Below are 18,848 nucleotides of genomic sequence, written 5' to 3'. Positions count from 1 at the left end.
AGCCCCTCAGTTCTAGGTCTCGGAGAATCCCAGTGCGTGAGCCTCCAGTAGGAACGGAGTCCAATTTTATATTTGTAATTTGCTTCACACTTTAAAATGTACGTTCACAGGTATGACTTCATTTGGTCCATCCGATGCAAGTCTGTGTTGTCATCAGGGGAATATTGTGTATATTTCCTAAATGAGAAAACTAAGATTCAGAAGTATTAAAGGAGGTCATTAATTTCATTGCGGAGGGGAGGCTAAAATCCAGGTCTCTTGATTCCAAACCCTGTAAATCCTTCATTTTTAACTGAACAGGTTGGGGTAACATTGGTTAATGACATGACGTCATTTTTAGCTGTGTGCGCCCCACGATAAGTCCAGTGTCCTTCCATTGCCCTGCGTTCGACCCCTTGACCCACTCCGCCCTCCCCCACCCCCTTCCCCCCGGGGAACACCATTCTGCGTCTGTACCTGTGAGTTTGGTTTTCTTTGTGAGTTCCTTTGTTATCTTCTGTTTCATATTCCGTATATGAGTGAAATCTTATGTTTTTGCCCATTTCCATCTGACTTACTTCACTTAGCAGGATACTCTCAAACCCATCCATGTTCCTGTATCATTTTTATTTTACAAAGTTTTACAGATTGTAGATTAGCCAAAGCATCCCTGTCTCTGAATTCCAGTGACTTCACAAACATTCCCATGGCTCAAAAAGTAGTCAGCTTGACATGTTTTTATCCGAACCCTCTGTTACTTTCGATCACTGCTAACCAGCAAGATGTCGCTATGCAAATGAAAAACTTTTTCAGCACTTTGCCACTTGTTAAGTGTCATTTTGAAAGTCTGGTGTTTGTGGTTGTTACCATGGTAATGAAGTACACTACAAACTATTCATACCTCATCCCTGAGTAAATCGAACAGGAGAATAAAACTAGAGAAACACTGAGTGTCCCTTCCATTTAAAACGGAACCTACGTTTAATAATGATAACATGTGAAAAAAGTTAAATCCAACATTTGCTGCATGCCTACAATGTACCAGGCAGACCTTGTACCAGTTTTTGGTGATACAAAAACAAAAAATACATCAGTTTTGAAACATTGACACAAATTGCTGTGTCAGCAGTTTGCTCTTTCAACTGAGGCTACAGTTGGGTTCACCACTGTCGTGTTGTGATCTATAAGCTAGAAAATTGAAGACACAGGCTACAAATAAACAGCCCTTCATTTGATAGGAGCCAAGAAATACAGCGTGCTTGCTTTCATTGACGAAGCAATAAGAATTAACGTTAAGTGGTAACAACCAGTGGTAAGAATTTGGGAAGACCTGGCTCTTCTAGAAAGAAACAGGTAGTCCATGTAAAGCTATCTTTGAAACAGCTGCTGTTCAGACCTGATCCTTTCACTTCCAAGGAGCATAGCTGCATGGAACAATCGTGACACGCACAAAGCTACAACTAAAGCATGTTCAGTGAAACATGACTCATAATTTATCATAACAAAATCCGGGAAGAGTCTAATGGGGCAAAAAGAGGAGACTCATTGAGGCAGCTGCAGTACAACTGTATAACGACATGCCCTGTAAGCTTCAGGAAGACAAGAAGTTTCATCTATTTTGTTCACGGCCTTATTGCCATCAGCTGACACACCGGATGCTTGATAAATGGTTTTGAATGAATTCATGGAAAAGGGAAGGTATTGATGTGGCTATTAAACATAATGCTACTGATGGTCCGAGTCTGGACGTGAGGAAAGACTGGACACCCAGTCTTCACCCAAGATGCAGAACACACTACAGACTGAAAGGCCCGGGGATCCGTCACAGACGAGAGCTGTCCCAGGTGGAAGGGGGCTGAGGAGACACGCCTCCTACATGCAGCATGTCAGCCTGGGCTGGATCCGGGACCAGGAAAGAGGCGAGACGTTGTTGGGACGGTTGGCAGACCTTGCGGGGGACTTGATGACTGTGTTGTCATTGTCGATGGCCTGACTGACAGGGTCAGACGGGAGAGTGGCCTTGTGTTTGGAGGAACACAAATAGGAGCAGTAAGAGTGACAGAGTGTCAGGTGTCCAACTTCCTCTCCCATGGTCCAGGAAAAGACTCATCAGGGCGGATGGAGAGCGATGAGGCGACTGTGGTGAAATGTCAAGAACTGGAGCATCTTGGCGAGGAGGATATGGGAGTTCTTTGTACTGCTGTTTTGGCAACTTCTCCCGAAGTCTGAAAAAATTTAAGGGTGTTTACACATGTGAGCAGCTTTCATCTTTTTTAAGGGAGAGGAGAAGGGAAGGCGAGAGGGAGAGAAACATCAGTGTGTGGTTGCCTCTCACACATCCCTTACTGGGGACCTGGCCTGCAACCCAGGCATGTGCCCTGACTGGGAATCAAACCAGCGACCCTTTGTTTCGCAGCCCACGCTCAATCCACTGAGCCACACCAGCCAGGGAGCATGCTTGCATTTTTAATATCTGCCAGGTGTTATTAAAAGTGATTATTTAAAAATATTGTTAAAATGATATTATTGCTCAACTTAGAAAAATCATAAAGAAAACTACTCACATGCCCATTCAAAGTAATGATAACAGAGGTTGCAATCATAAGAGTAGTAAGGTATTGGTACTGTCCCTGGAGAACTAGTCGAGTGTTGAGGGGGTTCCCTGGGTAGCTGCTACTTTTCAGATCTCAGGTCAAGCATCCTTTTCTCAGAGGAGCCTCTGCTGAACTTCCAGCGCCAGGACGTCGTCATAGAAACCGTCAGTGCCGCTGCACACCTGTCTGAACTTTGGTCATTACCCCCCACGCCACGCAGTCAGTTCCGTAAAGCAGTGATTTTTCAGTTCTTCATTTTGTATATTCCCAAGGTCTGTCAATTACCCACCACGCTGAAACATTTTTGAGGAATTAATGAATGGCACATGCCCAGTTCCCTTGGACCCTAAAACAGGCATGACTATTCCACAGTTACTGCATTCGGGTTTGGACACAGAGACTAAAAAGTGCAAACACAGAAGGAGTGGAAAGATTAAGAGAAGATCATCGAAATCAGCCACGAACTGTCTAGTATTTAAAACTATTTAGTGATACCGTGCAAGCACAAATGCCTTTTTATGATGATGGCAGTATGGCACCAAGGGAAGGAGGGAATCGAGATGCTAACCCAGGTCTAAATCCCACATGACACGTACCTGCTGTCACCTCCCGGGTCCCTCTGGAGCCAGCGTGCACCCCCCTGGCAGACACATCCTGTCCCTGCCACATCCCCCCTCCCCAGTCTTGGAGAAATCAATGCTACAGCCTCGGCTGGCAGGATCCAGGAGTCGCACAGCTAATAGACATGTTCCTGGGCGTGAGCATTTGAGCGGGAATCTCTGGCCTGAATCGCAGGTGGACCGTTAACGCTGGGATGAGTGCAGACCAGGTGCTGACTCAGAAGGCAGTGGGAGGTACTTCGGAGAGATGCTTCCGATGCATTACATCATGCCCCAGCAGGCATCTGGGACTCCAGCAACTCAACCAAAACAATAAAGAAATCCCACGGGGCACACAGGGCACCTTATTCCTGCTGCTCTTTGAATTGGCTGTGCAGCCTCATCTTCAAATTGCTTCATTGAGACGGGTTGTAATTAGACCCCAAGGTAAATCTATTTTAACATACACAAGGAGAGCTTTAAAGAAACTTACCTAAAGGACAGGCACCACTCAGCAACCTAATGCCTTTCTACCTGACTCCGCAACAACGTGCTGAGATCTTAAGGGAATGTTGGCAGCTAAGCTCTGAGCTAAGTTCTGGATTAATAGTTACTTTGGCTTGAAAATCTCTCTCCAGACCGAATGATATCAGTCATTCAGAGGTGACATCAGTCACCTCTCATGTATGCATTTACACAGAAATCAGCCGGCCTCTTGACCTGTGTCCTGACCCCCGACATTGGAGTCCAGTCTCTCATCAGCATCTCATACTGAGGAGTGTCCGTGACGGCACCGAAGTCAGGCACGGGCGCCCGGCGGATGTGAACTGAAAACCCTTCAGCACAAATGGAACTCACCGGGTTTCCCAGTGTGGTGCTCAATGTCGGCCTCATCGATGGGACTTCACTTTCTTCTTTCTTGAGTCATGTAACTTTATTCCCCGGTGGCCAGAGAACGCACTCCCAAAGACTTCAGTTCTTGGAAATCTGTTCCACTTTCTCTATGACCCACCCTGCCGTCCGTTGCGTTCAATACCCGTGTGCCTTAGGAGAAAGGGAAGCCCCCTCCCTGGTGATTCCACGCGGCTTGGCTACGTGAAGCTGTTAGCTTTGTTTTTCAGACCTTTGATATCTCTCTCAGTCTGCTGCGTAAATATAGTTTAAAACCAGAGCCGTCTGACCTCTAAGAAATCAGCAGGAGAGTGTGAAAAAGGAGTATTCGGGGTTGTCTCCGAGACTTGCGGCCTGAGCAATGGGAAGGAGAAGCACTCGTTAAACGGGAGGGGAAAGACAGACAGGTAAAGGGGCACCTTCCCGCACCTGGCGTGACTGGCGCCCTCCTCCACACGCCGGTGGGCGCTGCTCCCCTCCCCCTCCCCCACGCTCACACCTGAAGGCCTGGACGCCAAATGAGCGTGCAGAGACAATGTTTAGCTGTATTACATGACAAGCCAACACACACAGAATGTTCCCTCGTTTTCCTTCTCCCCCTCTTGCTGTGTTCTCCCACGATGCAGCCTGGGGAAGGGCGGGTCTTCCATCGGCCCGGGAGAGGTGAGAGGAGCCGAATGGAGACTCGTGAAGATCCTCACAGAATCGTGATCCATCGTATGACATGGAGATGGTAGAACCGCACATGGCAAATATTTCATGGACTTACGTGAACACCGCATATGCCTACCATACGCCAACCTTTCGCCCCATACATGCATTACCATGAAATTCCACTCGGGCTCATAAATGTCAGAAAGGCTCAAAGTCATTTCTCTCCAACAATAGCCCTCAGAAAGGGCTTATTCATACCACGTACAGTTCCTCGTCTCTATAGTGTTACATTGTCTAAACTAAACTCGGAAATGTGCGGCCCCTTCAACAAAAAAACATGAATATATCAGGGCGGGCGAAAGTACGTTCACAGTTGCTCATATGGAAAACACAATAATGAACAAACAACAATACAAAAACAAACTGTGTTTCACATACTCACAACGGGACATCTGCTCTTGCCAACCCCTGTATGTAAGCCTGCACAGACAGGTATTTGATAAGATCCTCTGAAAACATTATTCAGCTGCAGCTGAGGAGAGGCCAGGCCAGCATCGGCAACTCAAAGAGTCTGTGATGAGCCGGCACGCAGGGAGGTGGGGTGGGGAGCAGTGACGAACGCTTTATTTTTAAATGGAGCTAGCATTCATGATTTATATAATTTTTTTAAAAAGTGGATTCTAACCTAACATGATGTACTAATCTCTAATAAAAAACACGTCTAATCGCCTCCCATTCGAAATGCAATGCAAGAGTCTGGTTTTCCTATAAAAACATTGCTCCTTCCTAGCTTACAGAGTGTGCATACACGAACTCCTGTAGGTGATTTGTTGCAACACTTTCCCAGTTAGAGAGAAGGAGGCGTTTACGGGCATGACGCTGAGCTGGAGCACGAAGCCGAGGGGAATTACATGGGAGGACGTGCTGTTCCTTCCAAACAGCAGGAGGACCATAGCATCTCCATATTAAGCAAAAGGGCAATAAAAGTAAAAAAAGAAATCACAATTCAAATAAACGTTAGAATTGTATTGTTTTGTCTATCCAAAAGCTGTATTATTTTCTTGCGTGAGAAAATCAATAACAAAACTCACAAACACGGCCTTGTATTTAGAGCAGGTTTGCATTTTGGGGGTCTATGCCTTCTGAGAGCTAATAATAATGTTACAATTTGGGATTGGTGGGCTGTCGTGCCTAGGGTTAATATCTGAATAAAAAAGTAAAGTTCAAAACTCACATGCACATCCTCCCCCAAACCACAGCTCTGAGAAAGGGGTCTGAGGCTACGTTTGTCCTCACGTAACTCAAGTAAGTTCTCTGGACGTGACTCAGTCCTTCCTTGTGTCTCTGTCTTCCCTCCCCCGTCCCCTGTGCCCTGTGCCATGCATGTCCCCTCCAATGAAAGCCACCTCACGGTCAGCCGCGCTTCTTCTGCTCTTAGTCAAAAGCAGAGTGAAGCTGGCTCTGGGTGCGTACGCCAGGCAAGGAGGCCAACAGGTAAGAGAAACAGAGAGTAGAAAATAGAGGCAAGAAAATCATTTTGAGTTAGACAAGGGCCTTTATAGCACAATTTAACCTGACCATGCTCTAAAATCCTCTCTAAAATATCTCAAGGATTGGGGACTGCTGTCATGCACCCTTATGCAATGGTTTATAAATTTACAAAAAAAACAAAAAACAAACAGTTACCGTCTCAAGGATTATCACTACCATGACTGAGTACTGAGTTCGAAATACATGTTATGAGTCAAGTGTGTAGCCTTTTGCTCTTAAAGGACAGAAGACAAGAGCCCAAATTTTAAATAGAGTATTTGAAATAACTGAGCGTGGGATGGGGGAACAAAAATGGTTTCTACCTTTAAAAATAAGAATCAGGTGGCAACATTATTTTTCCTATTTGTATTTTAAAGTTGGATTTCTCCTGTAAACTAGGAAGCAGCTGATGGCTGATATCATCTAACTCTGATATCGAGAAACCTTAGCAAAAAGTTATTTTCTCTTTCAAACACATGAGGTTAATGATAATAACCATAATAGCTAAGTTTCATAGAACGCTTACTATGTCGAGATCTTTACTTGAATCGATTAATGAGTTCTCCCAACAAGCGTATCAGGAGGATACTAGTGTTATTCATTTGGCCAAAGAAGCCAAACCTCAGGGAAGTCAGGCGACTCTCCCGAGTTGATGAGTCGACCAGCCAGGGCTGCAGCCCAGGCTGTCTTCCTCCAAAACACTCTTGACCTCTCCCTCACCTCGCCCGTAACACCCACCTCGTAACTGTCCTTTGCACTGCCCATCGGACCTGGAATTCTCCTCTTGTTATTCTTTAAACTTTATTCTACATGTGTATCATCCCCATAGGAACTGTAAAAGTTCCGGTAACTAAATTGGGGAATAGTTCCTGAGGCTGCTGCTTTCCTATCACTAACGTTGCCTGCCTCTGCTTCCTGGTACTGTTTCTTTCAATGGTGCGCCACCCGTCATCGTTGGCCACAGCCAGAGGCTTACTCCTGCCGTCTGAAAACATTCACTTAGGAAATACAATGTTCTAGGCTCTGGAGAGTAAGTGAATAGATAAATAAAGAGATGGGTTAGTACTAGATTGTGAGGGAATCACGTCTTGCTAAGCTATCTCTTCGAAGGCAATGGAAGTCATTTAGAACACTTAGGTGGGTAAAATCACACTCTGATTCGATGATAAAAATTACAAGGGTTTGTGAAAGAGTTTGAAAAAGTGTGAGACTGGATGCAGAGAAACTAGTTCAAAAGATTCTGTTGTCCTAGCTAGGCAAGAAATGAGAACGGTTGGATGTATAGCATGGTAAAAGGAATTGAAAAGTAGGTTAGATAGAAAATATATTTAGGAGAACCCAGCTTGGAGAGAATCAGACTGAGACACCTACTGAAAATGAAGAGAAAAGATGCAAAATACATCTCAAGAAGAGAAGTCATTTCTACCAGCTCAGGGGCTCAGAACAGTCAGGAACATGGGGTTTTCGTGCTTGGGAAGAAAGTTGGGCAAGAAAGATGAGTGCAGTCACCCAGAGCTCATTTTTCCTACCTTGCACAGATTCGAAGCTCAGAGTGAAAACAAGAGCTCCTTAGTCACCTGCACTTCAGCTTAGCAACACCGGTTTCACTTATCTTCATTCGGCCCCTGGCCAGACAAGGACGGGAACTTCTGCTCTACAGCAGAGGAGTAACAGGGGGAGAAAAACATGGATGGGGTTAACTGTCTCTGTCCTACAGGAAGTTCCCATGACGCCCCCTCAGAAAAGATGGTCCAAGGGCCAAGAGAGTAACCCCTGACACCCCTGTAATGCAAGATGAAGCATGTGTCCACTTGCTGCAAATGACCACAAACCGACCTGAGCTATCTGCCACTCTTGCAACATTTAACACATTCTGTGAGCTCTCGAGAGTTCTAGAGCAGTTGAGGTGATTAATGCATTCTGCATAAAAATTAATTTAAAATGTCGACCACTTTGGGTCTGGATGACATTATCAGTCTGCCTAAACCATTTTAAATTTTAAATCGTTTCTTCCATCTTCCAAGTAAAATGCTTACAAAAACACAAACATATAAAATCATAACAACACTGAAAACTAAAATCGATGGACTGCTTATTGCTAAAATCCCATGAATAAAAGTTGAGAATCACAATGGGTGGCAATCCCATATAATCTATTTTTTGTTTGTTTACCATCGCTCTTCCACTAGGCTACAGTATGAAACAAATATATTAAATTATACTGACAATAATAGAGAGAAGCTTAATAGAGAAAAAGTAAAGAAAGTGGGATAAGTTAGAGAATTTAAATCACGGAGATTCAACTGTTTAAATATTGAGTCTGATAATTAGTTACAAATTAAAACAGTTTTAATTTAAATATAATACTAGTAAAATTTTAAAATAAGGCATTTACTGTCTGAAATACTAAAAAATCTTATGACATTTAAAAATACATAAAAATAGAAATATCCAATAATTAACAAAAGAAGCAGAGAAATACAACAGAACAGATATACCAATTACAACAATAAGCCTAAATGGCTTAAATTCTGCAACATAAAATCAGATTAGCTAAAGAAACTTAAACAAAGTGACAGAAATAGTTAAAAAGGAAAATTACAGGCCAAGATACATAGAAAAGGGCAAATAAGAAATAAAGCTGGCAATAATAAAACTGGATAAAGGAAAAATCAAGGTAAATAAAGTATATAAAGAGGACCATTTTATAAAGAAAAATATTTCAAGTCATAATGAAATATAGGTATCATTAAGAAGATTCCTGTACTGGACAATGTTCGCATAATATCAAATATGAAACTTAGAACACACTAGAGAAATGGAAAGAAATGGTAGTGTTACAAGTCTCTAATGCTCTCTGCTTTGGATTTTGGCCAATTAATAGACAAAAATCAAGTTACAGGGTATATTAATTATATACATTAATTATATATATATATCATATTCATTTAGGCTAATGCCTGATACAGACAATAGAAAGTATGTTGTTTACTGAAAGTACCACTCTTTTAAAAATAAAATACATCATTGCTAAATCAATAAATTTGACTATATGATATATCACAAACAAAATTAATTAGAAAATTAAAATAATGTTTGGCATGCATAATATAAAAAGGGAATTCATTAATTTTTTAAAAATAAATAAATTATTAAGAAATCCACTAGCAGCCTAATAGAAAAATCAGAAAAGGACCGATTACACACAAAAGTAATACAATTTATCATTTTTTAAAGATTTTATTTATTTATTTTTAGAGAGGGAAGGGAGGGAGAAAGAGAGAGAGAAACGTCAATGTGTGGTTGCTGGGGGTCATGGCCTGCAACCCAGGCATGTGCCCTGACTGGGAATCGAACCTGCGACACTTTGGTTCTCAGCCTGCGCTCAATCCACTGAGCTACGCCAGCCAGGGCTTACAATTTATCTTTAAAAATACTGAAAATAAAAACTATACTTTCAGGGACCATTTCTATAGTTTGTTAAAATACTGAATAAATAGAATTTTTAATTACTCAGCCAAGGGAAGACTCCCCAGGCTGAGCCATCTTAAACACGGCTGGGGGTGAAGCCTCCAGGGATATCACTGGAAAACCTGAGACGTAATAATGCTCGCACATCTCTTTTCTATTTAGTAAAGGGTCCCTCATGGGAAGGACACACAGAGGATGTAAACACGTGAGTGTTCCTTGCCATATTATTAATGAAAACAAAAAAATAAAAATCTAAAACCCATCCATGATCTCTGGTCTAAAACCCTTGGACAGGAATTTTCTGAGTTCACCATTTTGGGGGCTGTAGAACGCAGAGCCTAGGCCTGAGGGTCGGGGAGGACACCCTACAGTCCATCCACACGGGCGCTGTGAAACACGTCACTTGAAGGGAGATGGGTGTAGCGAGTAAACAGCCTCCTGTCGGTGCAGGTGAGTGTTGCCACCTCATTAGATCAGGCCAGCCCAGGTGCCCTAAGATGAGTCACAAAAACACTTTCCTTCTCACCGCTCACTGCCTGCATTTTGAGATTGTAGGAGATAAAAGGCTGTAGGTGAGGGGATTTGAAGTTATAGAAAAGGGAACTGTATTGATGAAGTTTATGAGGCATCCGTGGGATGGGCTATGACTCAGCAAATAATGACTGGAGAGTCAGAATGTTTACAGGGCAGGAAAAGACAAAAGTTTTTTCTGCATAAAGGTCTTTTCTGCATGCGCATGGTGGAAGTGTTAGCATCGGAAACTGTACATGCAGTATAATTCCAACTTTAAAAATATTTATGTCAGAAAAAGGTGCAGAAAATACTATGAATGCTAACAGTACTTCTCTCTGAGTGTTGGAGTTATGATTCATTTTTCTTTTTTATTCATGTCTTACTACATTTTGTATTTTTAAAATGAGTATTGAATTCCTTTTATCCCTAAAAACTACATGGTTTAAAAGAAACAAAAAATGGGAAGTAACTATAGTGTAACTTACACTGGTTCTTCCGTGTTTAAGGTGTTGTTATTAGGATAAATCTAAGTAAGCATTCTTTAACTCGTAGGAAAAAAAGCATATATTTGGGGCAGAAAAAACGCCTGAATTTCTTAGCTATAAAGGTGATTAATAGTGACAACAGTTCACTAAGGAGTGTTTTGGAATCACCATCCCTATGGAAATTTAAATGATTTGCAACTCCAGCTTACATACTTTTATTTACCATAAAGATGTGTTTTATGGCCCAATCACCCTCTGGAAGAATGCTGATAAGTTGGCGGCGGCGTGCAGGACGGCGGGGACTTTGAAAAAGGGAGCAAGGCCTGAGAAATGAGCTTTCAGAGCCTTCCAATTCCCTTTTTACCATTTTACATCCTGGAATGTGGAGAAAAGATAACAGCAGAAAGTACTAACCTATGTGTTTGCTCAGTCAAGGTTCCCATTCCTCGAAACGTCATCTTGAATGTACACTGTGGCCTCCTTGTGACCCTTCCTCGTCTCCACACGTGAGTCCTCGGTCCCGAGGACGGAGCATTGCCTTCTGTTCGCTTTTCTACCCCACCCGCACCTCCCAAAACACTTCTGTTGAAGTTATGGAGAAGTTACCATGAGTGCTTCGAACTCTCCCTTCTAGAGCGAGACCTTGGCATTGAACTACTCTTGAAGACTGTCTCAAAACGGACTCCTCCAGAAAGCACTACCCGTTCCGTGCTGCTCCGTTTCCCCCGTCCTGCTGTAAATAACAACTTAGGCCCTCATCCCGCTCCGCCACCGGCACCGCTTGGCCGGCGCTGGGGACTGTTTAGAAGCAGAGCAAGCAACAAGGCGGCTATTTTTAGCTCCTTGAAACACAGACCTCTGGCTAACCTATCCCCACCCAGTGATTCAGTTCTCCTGGTAAGACAACATGCACAGGCTGCCCTCTCACCCTCACAGACTGTTTCCCCAAACTAAATCTGCTCTAAGCCCCAGGGGCGGGGCAGGGCAGCCAGCTCCGGCTAGCTGTCGCCAACAACTTCTAACTGCAGAAGGGCTCGGTGCGTCCTCTCCTCGTGGTGCGTTGTCCAGCATGGGCCCAGGCGCAGTTCCTACAGAGTGGTATGTGGGAGCCTCTAGTGGCATTTCCGAAGGTGGAAAGAGATCCTTTGAAGGGGATATGCTCGTCTGTAACGACCTTGAAGTCTTCAGCAGCAAGAGAAGGTAACTTTGCAAAAGGGTAAACCATGCAGCTGCAGACTCCTTGGATACCGGAAAGCTTGAGAATTGAAAGTTGTAGGTCCCAGAAATATAAACAGTAACCAAAAACCAAAGACAGATCTCAGCGACCCTAGGGATGGTCTGGGCGGGGCGAAGCAGCGTGCGCAGGCGCCTGCGCCTCTGGCCGGGTGGGTGCGAGGACTGCGCCCGCTTCTCCCCGGCTCCGCAGTCAGCCGTGGCTCCGTGGCAGCCTAGCACGGCCACGGCCACGGGTGGAGCGCTCACACCACGGAGATAGTCAGACACACTAATAAGGGCTCTCTTATCTCCCTCTTACACAGTTGTTAAGGATTTGCTAGACACAGTCCAAGGTTACAGGGTTCGGAATTTAAAATAATGTAACTAGTGGTAGATATGATTGTACACTCTTTTAAAATCGGTGCTATATAATGAAAAGACAAATTCTACACATGAAGCGAATAGTACTTGAAGACATACTCAGATTAATTGAAAGTATACATTGTAAACTCCAGGGCAATACTAAACTTTCTTTAAGAAATATAAGTAATAAGTTAGTAGTGAGGATAAAATGCCAGCATAAGAAAAATGCCCAGTTAACCAAACAGAAGACAGCAAAGAAGTGAACAGAGGGACCAGACAGCAAGATTGTAGATTTTTAAAAATGTTTTTATTTTTTAATCCTTACCCGGGGATATGTTTTTTTTTAAAATATTGACTCGAGAGAAAGAGAAACACTGGTGTGAGAGAGAGACATCAATCACTCGCCTCCAGCATGCTCCCCAACCAGCCACGGAACCGGAACTTAAGCAAGTGCCCTGAGCAGGAATCGAACCTGCAGCCTTCCGGTGTACATGTTGATGCTCCAACCAACTGAGCCACCCGGCCAGGGAAAGATTACACATTTTAATCCAACCATATCAATAATGACAAGATGTGAATGACCCCAACATACCAATAAAAACAGATTGTCAGGTTGGGTTTTTTAAGTATATGCTGTCTATAATAAGTCCCCTTACTATAAAAGCCTATATAGGTTAGAAGTAAAATGACGAGATATACCATGCAAACACCAGTGAAAGAAAGCTGGAGTGGCTATAATAATATCACACAGACTTACTCCAGAACGAGAATACGATCACTGTTTAAGAGGGAAATTAGATAATAACAACAACAATGACAATAATGATAATAGGTCAACTCTCCAGTTCTAAATGTATACACATCCCTAACAACACAACCTCAACACACACAAGACAAGAAGTGATCATTCTGAAAGGAAAAACAGATAAACCCACGAGCACCACCTGACACGCCGACAGTCCTCTCTCAGTAGCTGTTGCAAGGAGCAGGCAGGGCGTCAGTGAAGACGGAGGGACATGGGCAACCCTATCCACCACCTGCCCATACAACGCCACCCCACTGCAGGACGCCCCATCCACCTGAGTAAGCATTTCCTTCCGGTGCAAACGGAACGTTCAACGAGGCAGACTGTACTCTGGGCCATAAAACAAACTTTGTCCAATGTAAAAGAATACAAATCATACGAAGTATGTCTTCAGACCGTAACAAAATTAAACCAGCAATCAGTAAGAGAAATACATCTGGAAAATTCCCCACAACTTAGACATTAAAGCTGTAATGATCGCCTTCTGTATTCATCATTGCAACACAGTCCTGTAACGTTTTTAAACATGCGAATTTTTAAAAATAGGATGACTGCCTACAGGGCAAGCCAACTGCTGTCGCACAGTCAGTCCTTTGTGTTGTGACCTTACTCTTATCTTACGGGACTGATTAAGCCACTTCCTCAAATGACCCTTGGCAGAGTCGCTGACCTCAGTTTGAACATAAAATTCCAGAACTCTTTTGACATCACCCCATCCATCCCTCTGTTCACATAACAACCTCCTAATCATCCTCTTACACTTAGCTCAAGCATCCCTGAGAAGGCTTCCTTGACAACGGTCTGTGCCTGCCCCCTCCTCATCGTCCCCCCCAAACTGGACTTTGCCCTCCATGTTCCCAGGGCACGCTGCACGCACCTCCGGTAACACAGCCGGTTCCTCTGCCTGCTTACCTCCACCGGTCCTTCCAGCTTCGGCTCCTGGTTCCAAGCAAGGGTTCCACGACCCCACCCCATACTCACCTTCAGTGGGTCAGTCACCCCCTTAGATAAACCCAAAGCACCCAACAATTAGCATAAGGTTTCCCAACAGCAGCACTACTGAATGGTCTACGAGGGACTGATAAACAGATAAACAGACTAACACCGCTCGGCATCATGGAGAGCGCTAGCTGAGTGGTTCTCCTGGGGCACTCATGTATTCTGCCCCCTGGGGGGCCATGTCTGGAGGCTTCTTCGACCATCCCGGCTGCGGCGTGTGTGCCGCCGGTCCTGCTAAACACCCTACGATGCACAGGACAGCCCCGCACAGCGGAGAGTTGGTGGGTCACAGCTGTCACTATGCTGCTGTCCACACGTGTCTGCTGACTCATGGGCCAAAATGATCTGACCCCCGTCTTGTGATCAAATCAATCAACAGAAGAGTTGCTGATGGGAACACACGAGAAAACTGACTGTTTATATACTCCAGGCTTTCAAGGTACAGCAGGAGAAAGGAGAGGTGCATGATTTTAAAAATACACATAAATAAAATGAAGTGAGTGAAGTGTAAAAAACTATTCATAATTATAGATTGCTGCCTGTATATAAATTCTTCATAATTTATTTTAATCAATTCATTTCTGCTTTAATAAACTGAATATAACAGAAATAAAAACTAGGGGGCCAACATTACAAAATGTTAGAGGAATAGAGAAAAACACAGTCCACCCAGTTTAAGAACTATATTAAAATACACACAATCACAATGGAAGAAGACTCTAGGTTAACTGTGGTCCTTTGTAGTGGTCTTTTTAATATCAATCAAGGTAATAATTATTTCCAGTGAGATTATCTATAATATAAGATGACAATCATGCATGAATTATTATTTGGCAGAAAAATGGTTCTCTTTTATACCTTAATTTGCACCAGAAAATATACTCCATTAAAAATTAATCAATTATAAAAACTGGTCCATTAGATGAACTTTTTATCTAGTGCGTGATCTTTAAAAATTATTACAAAAGTAGCAGATATGCATTGTAGAAAACCATAAAAATGTAATTAAAGCAATCCTTTGTCAGACCCCCCACAACTAATTACACTAATACCTGTATTTCCAGGTCTTAATACTATGTTCAAAATTCCCCACTTAATCCAAAAACTATTCCTTACAGCTGGTTTGTCCGCTTCAATATCACACATAGGATCAAACTCACATCAGGATCTTATGTCCCTTAAGTTTCTTCTGAGCAATCACAACCTCTTTTTTACGATGATGACTTTTTAAAAAACCCAGCCCAGTGACCTCCTGCAGAGCAGCCTGGACTGGCCTGGCTTCTTCGCTATGCTGCCATTGAACTTCTTAGTCTGCCCTGCATCTCTTACAAATTGTACATTATAGTACAGCCTTAACAAGTCTAATTTAAATATCTTTGCCTATCATAAATCGTAGGCATTAATGCCCACAGGCAATAATGTCATAATTGGCATTATATATCACTGTGGCATTACATATCAAAAGGCACATGATACTTGATTATCAGCCACGGTGACGTGACAATTGATTGATCTCACACTAAGTGGTTTTCTTTCCCCTCCAGGGTGCAGGTGAGTGTTTCCCCTTGTGAGTAAGGAATAATGAGTGAGGTTTCCTTGTAGCAATTAACCGATGGCCAGGTTCCCATTCGCCATTTACTTCATGATTTTCACACCATTTAAAAATCCCTCCCTTAATCTATTATCATTTGGGTCTGTGAAACGATTTCTTTCCCATTCTACAATCCTTGTAGGTTTCGTAATTGGCATTTTCCCTTGAAAGTACACTTTTCCTCAAACACTGGGCTGTTTGGTTCCCCCGGTCAGTGAGGATGTCAGCAACAGAATTCCCGGAGACACCAGGTGGGAATATCGCACCACACCTTTGGAAAACAACCTTGCATTAGCTAGCCAAGTTTAGAATACACACAGTCCGTTACCCAGCATTTCCGCTTTAGGTATGGTGTTGTGCACGTTACGTATTCTCCACTTAAAAACAGAAATCTATTTGTGAAATTAGACACTTTAAAAATCAATGCTAATTTAGAGCATATTTCTCAATATTTTAAATAGGGAAAATTATATTGTTTTATATATCAAATCACAACCTCAACCAACTTCCTAAAACATGATTAATTCACAGTAAAGTGCCTATATATACAAGTAACAAGCTGTTATAGTAAGATGTAAAAATGCCTGAAATATTTGTTAAATGATTAATATGGCTATTTCAAACAGTTGCTTTGTACAGCAAGAACATTCTCTATTAGTCTGGCTTCTCCAGAGAAACAACCAAGTAGATAGGTATAAAATATCCCATTGTTATACTATATATTATAATACATGATTTATTGCATGGGACTGACTTACATGATTAAGGAGACTGAGCAGTCCAAACATCTGTCGTCAAGCCCCAGGAACCTGCTGCAGACCCAGGGCAGCCAATGGTATAGTTCCAGTCCAAGTCCAAGTCCAAAGGCTGTGGAAGACCGAGGTTCCAGCTGGAAGAGAGACAGAGAGAGTGAACCTCCTTTGCTCAGCCTTTTGTTCTGTGCAAGCTTCCGTGAAATGGGCAAGGCTCGCCCACAGTGGAGAAGGTGATCTGGTTAACACAGTTTCTCTACTCCAATGTGAATCTCACCCAGAATCACCCTCACTGATATGCCCTGAACGGTGTCTAACCAAACATTAGGACACCCCTCGGCCAAGGTGACGCAGGTAATTAACCATCACGCATGCCCCATGTTGATTCTGGCTGCACCTTCCAAAGCATTAGTATTTAACAGTTCTATCTGGAATATAATTCAAGACTTCCTCTCGGCCAACCCCCCAGCCCCCATATACACTGTCTTGTTTAAAATCTAGTGTTGAGGTTGGGGACAGGAATACAAAGTTTTCACATAAAACGTCAGCTGGTAGGTATTGCAAAGATACTTACATTCTAAAGTTTGGATGTCTAAATTCAAGAGGTGTTTTGCTAAAGAAATGTTAAAGCGTGCCAGCACCTACCTGAAAACATGTCAACACGTGCACCAGTGTACATGTGTAAGAATACCTGTAGCAGCATTTTTCACAGTGACCCAAAACTGCCAGCAACCTGAGTGCCCACTCACAGGAGAACCAGTCGTGAAGTATTTATACAATGAGCAGTATAGCCTATCACTACCCACATGACAGAGCCAAATGCTGCATAGTATAGACGACATCACAAACACGATAGTGGACAGAGGAAGGTGGATGAAAATCATCGCAACAGAGTAACTCCGTTCATAGGAAGTTCAAAGCAGGCAAACCAGACCATTGTTTGGGGATACGTGCTTAGGTTATAAAAGCATAAAGGGAAAAGGTATGACTATCATTTTGACAAAAGCATCCGCAAAGGAGCTTGCACTCAGAAAAATGCTCAAAATTATCACAAAGCTAGAACTGGGGATACTCTAGGTGAAGGGATAGGGTTACCATGGGGAGGAAGCCACAAACTAGGCGAGTGTTCCTCGAGGCTGCCAAAGTTCTATTTTTGTGGAATGGGGTTACACAAGTGTTTGGTTTGTTAAGTATCCATTAAACAGTACAGGCACATTTTGTGAACTGCTCTGTAGGCACATATATATTTCATGATAAGGAAAGACAAAGAAGTAAACAGCATTAATGTAGGAGCTGAGATTGCAGAGGGCTGGGGTCAGGCACCCGCCTCTGCTTGCTGGGTCTGACGGAGGGACACGCACACACGCACGCGCCACCGCGCCACCGCGCCACCGCGCCACCGCGCCACCGCGCCACCGCGCCACCGCGCCACCGCGCCACCGCGCCACCGCGCCACCGCGCCACCGCGCCACCGCGCCGCGGAGGCAAAAGAAGGGCAGCTGAACTCAGCCGGGGACCAGAGCGTTTGCAAAGGAGCTTGCACTTAGAAAATGCTCAAAAATAATACATTTGTTGGAGCTGAACTTAACAGATGAAAAAAAAAGCTTTAAAATGAATAAAAAGCTTAAAAAACAGTCTAGAAAGGTAACAACGGAATGCCTTAATGGGCACATGACGGGCATTCAAAATATCATGGAATGTAAGGACACTGACACATGGATTGCTGCAATAAATCCTGCAATTTTCAAAACATGTGGCTGTTTTGAGAACATTTAAAAGAAGCTGTTTTCAACAAAAGAAGTTGTATCTTACGCAGAAGGCAGAAAATGTGCAATACGTCATTATGATGACATGTCCTTACATTTTGGTATGCGACCACTTAGTCAAGATACTCAGCCTCTAAAGGAACTACTGCATCATTTCATAACTGTGTAAAATTCAGTTAAAAGGAATGTTTCTCAACACTTGAGCCCGACTGGGGCACGTGGGGCAAACTCTCAAAAGCCATCTCCCAGGGACCTCCGATTTCCCACACAGTGCTGCCCTCTGCTGGGGAAGCTGGGCCACATCCCATTCCGTCAAGGCCACTTATCTGAGGCATTTGATTTTTTTGCAAAAATTTCCACTTTCATTTTCGGGAATGAAACGTAGCTCTTTCTCCTAAAGGATTTCACTGGAAACAAGGCAGGAATGACTATGATACGTTTTCAAGTATGCTGAGAAAAAAAATCAATCTACCTTTACATTTACAACAACAAACCATAAAGTGGCAGATTACACAGCACATTACCTGCAAGCACTAAAACCTGAAATATGTTCAAGTAACTTTAAAGCCAGGTGTTCAAGACTAGAATGTGAGTAGTAACATGCTCCATGTAACATTACATGTGCATGTCCCTCTGGACTG

At 43.2% G+C, this 18,848-nt stretch overlaps 1 long non-coding RNA gene across 4 annotated transcripts; it reads right to left on the bottom strand.

Annotated features, from left to right (window-relative positions):
• Nucleotides 1–451: 451 nt before the first annotated feature.
• On the bottom strand, nucleotides 452–11,489 carry LOC123824530. 4 transcript variants are annotated; one of them, XR_006786718.1, is made up of 5 exons: nucleotides 11,131–11,489; nucleotides 7,777–7,901; nucleotides 3,666–4,417; nucleotides 2,544–2,973; nucleotides 452–2,204 (listed from the first exon to the last, which is right to left on the bottom strand). It is a non-coding gene; the product is annotated as an uncharacterized LOC123824530 (long non-coding RNA). The 4 variants fall into 4 exon arrangements; XR_006786719.1 differs by having other exon boundaries at nucleotides 7,777–7,896; XR_006786721.1 differs by having other exon boundaries at nucleotides 2,544–2,866; nucleotides 7,777–7,896.
• Between the last annotated feature and the right edge of the window lie 7,359 nt (nucleotides 11,490–18,848).

This window comes from Phyllostomus hastatus, unplaced genomic scaffold (assembly GCF_019186645.2).
Source record: "Phyllostomus hastatus isolate PE091 unplaced genomic scaffold, TTU_PhHast_1.1 phas_contig_58, whole genome shotgun sequence".
Lineage (NCBI taxonomy): Eukaryota > Metazoa > Chordata > Mammalia > Chiroptera > Phyllostomidae > Phyllostomus > Phyllostomus hastatus.
The sequence above is the reverse complement of the archived record's forward strand: the minus strand, read 5'-3'. Positions and strand labels throughout refer to the sequence as shown.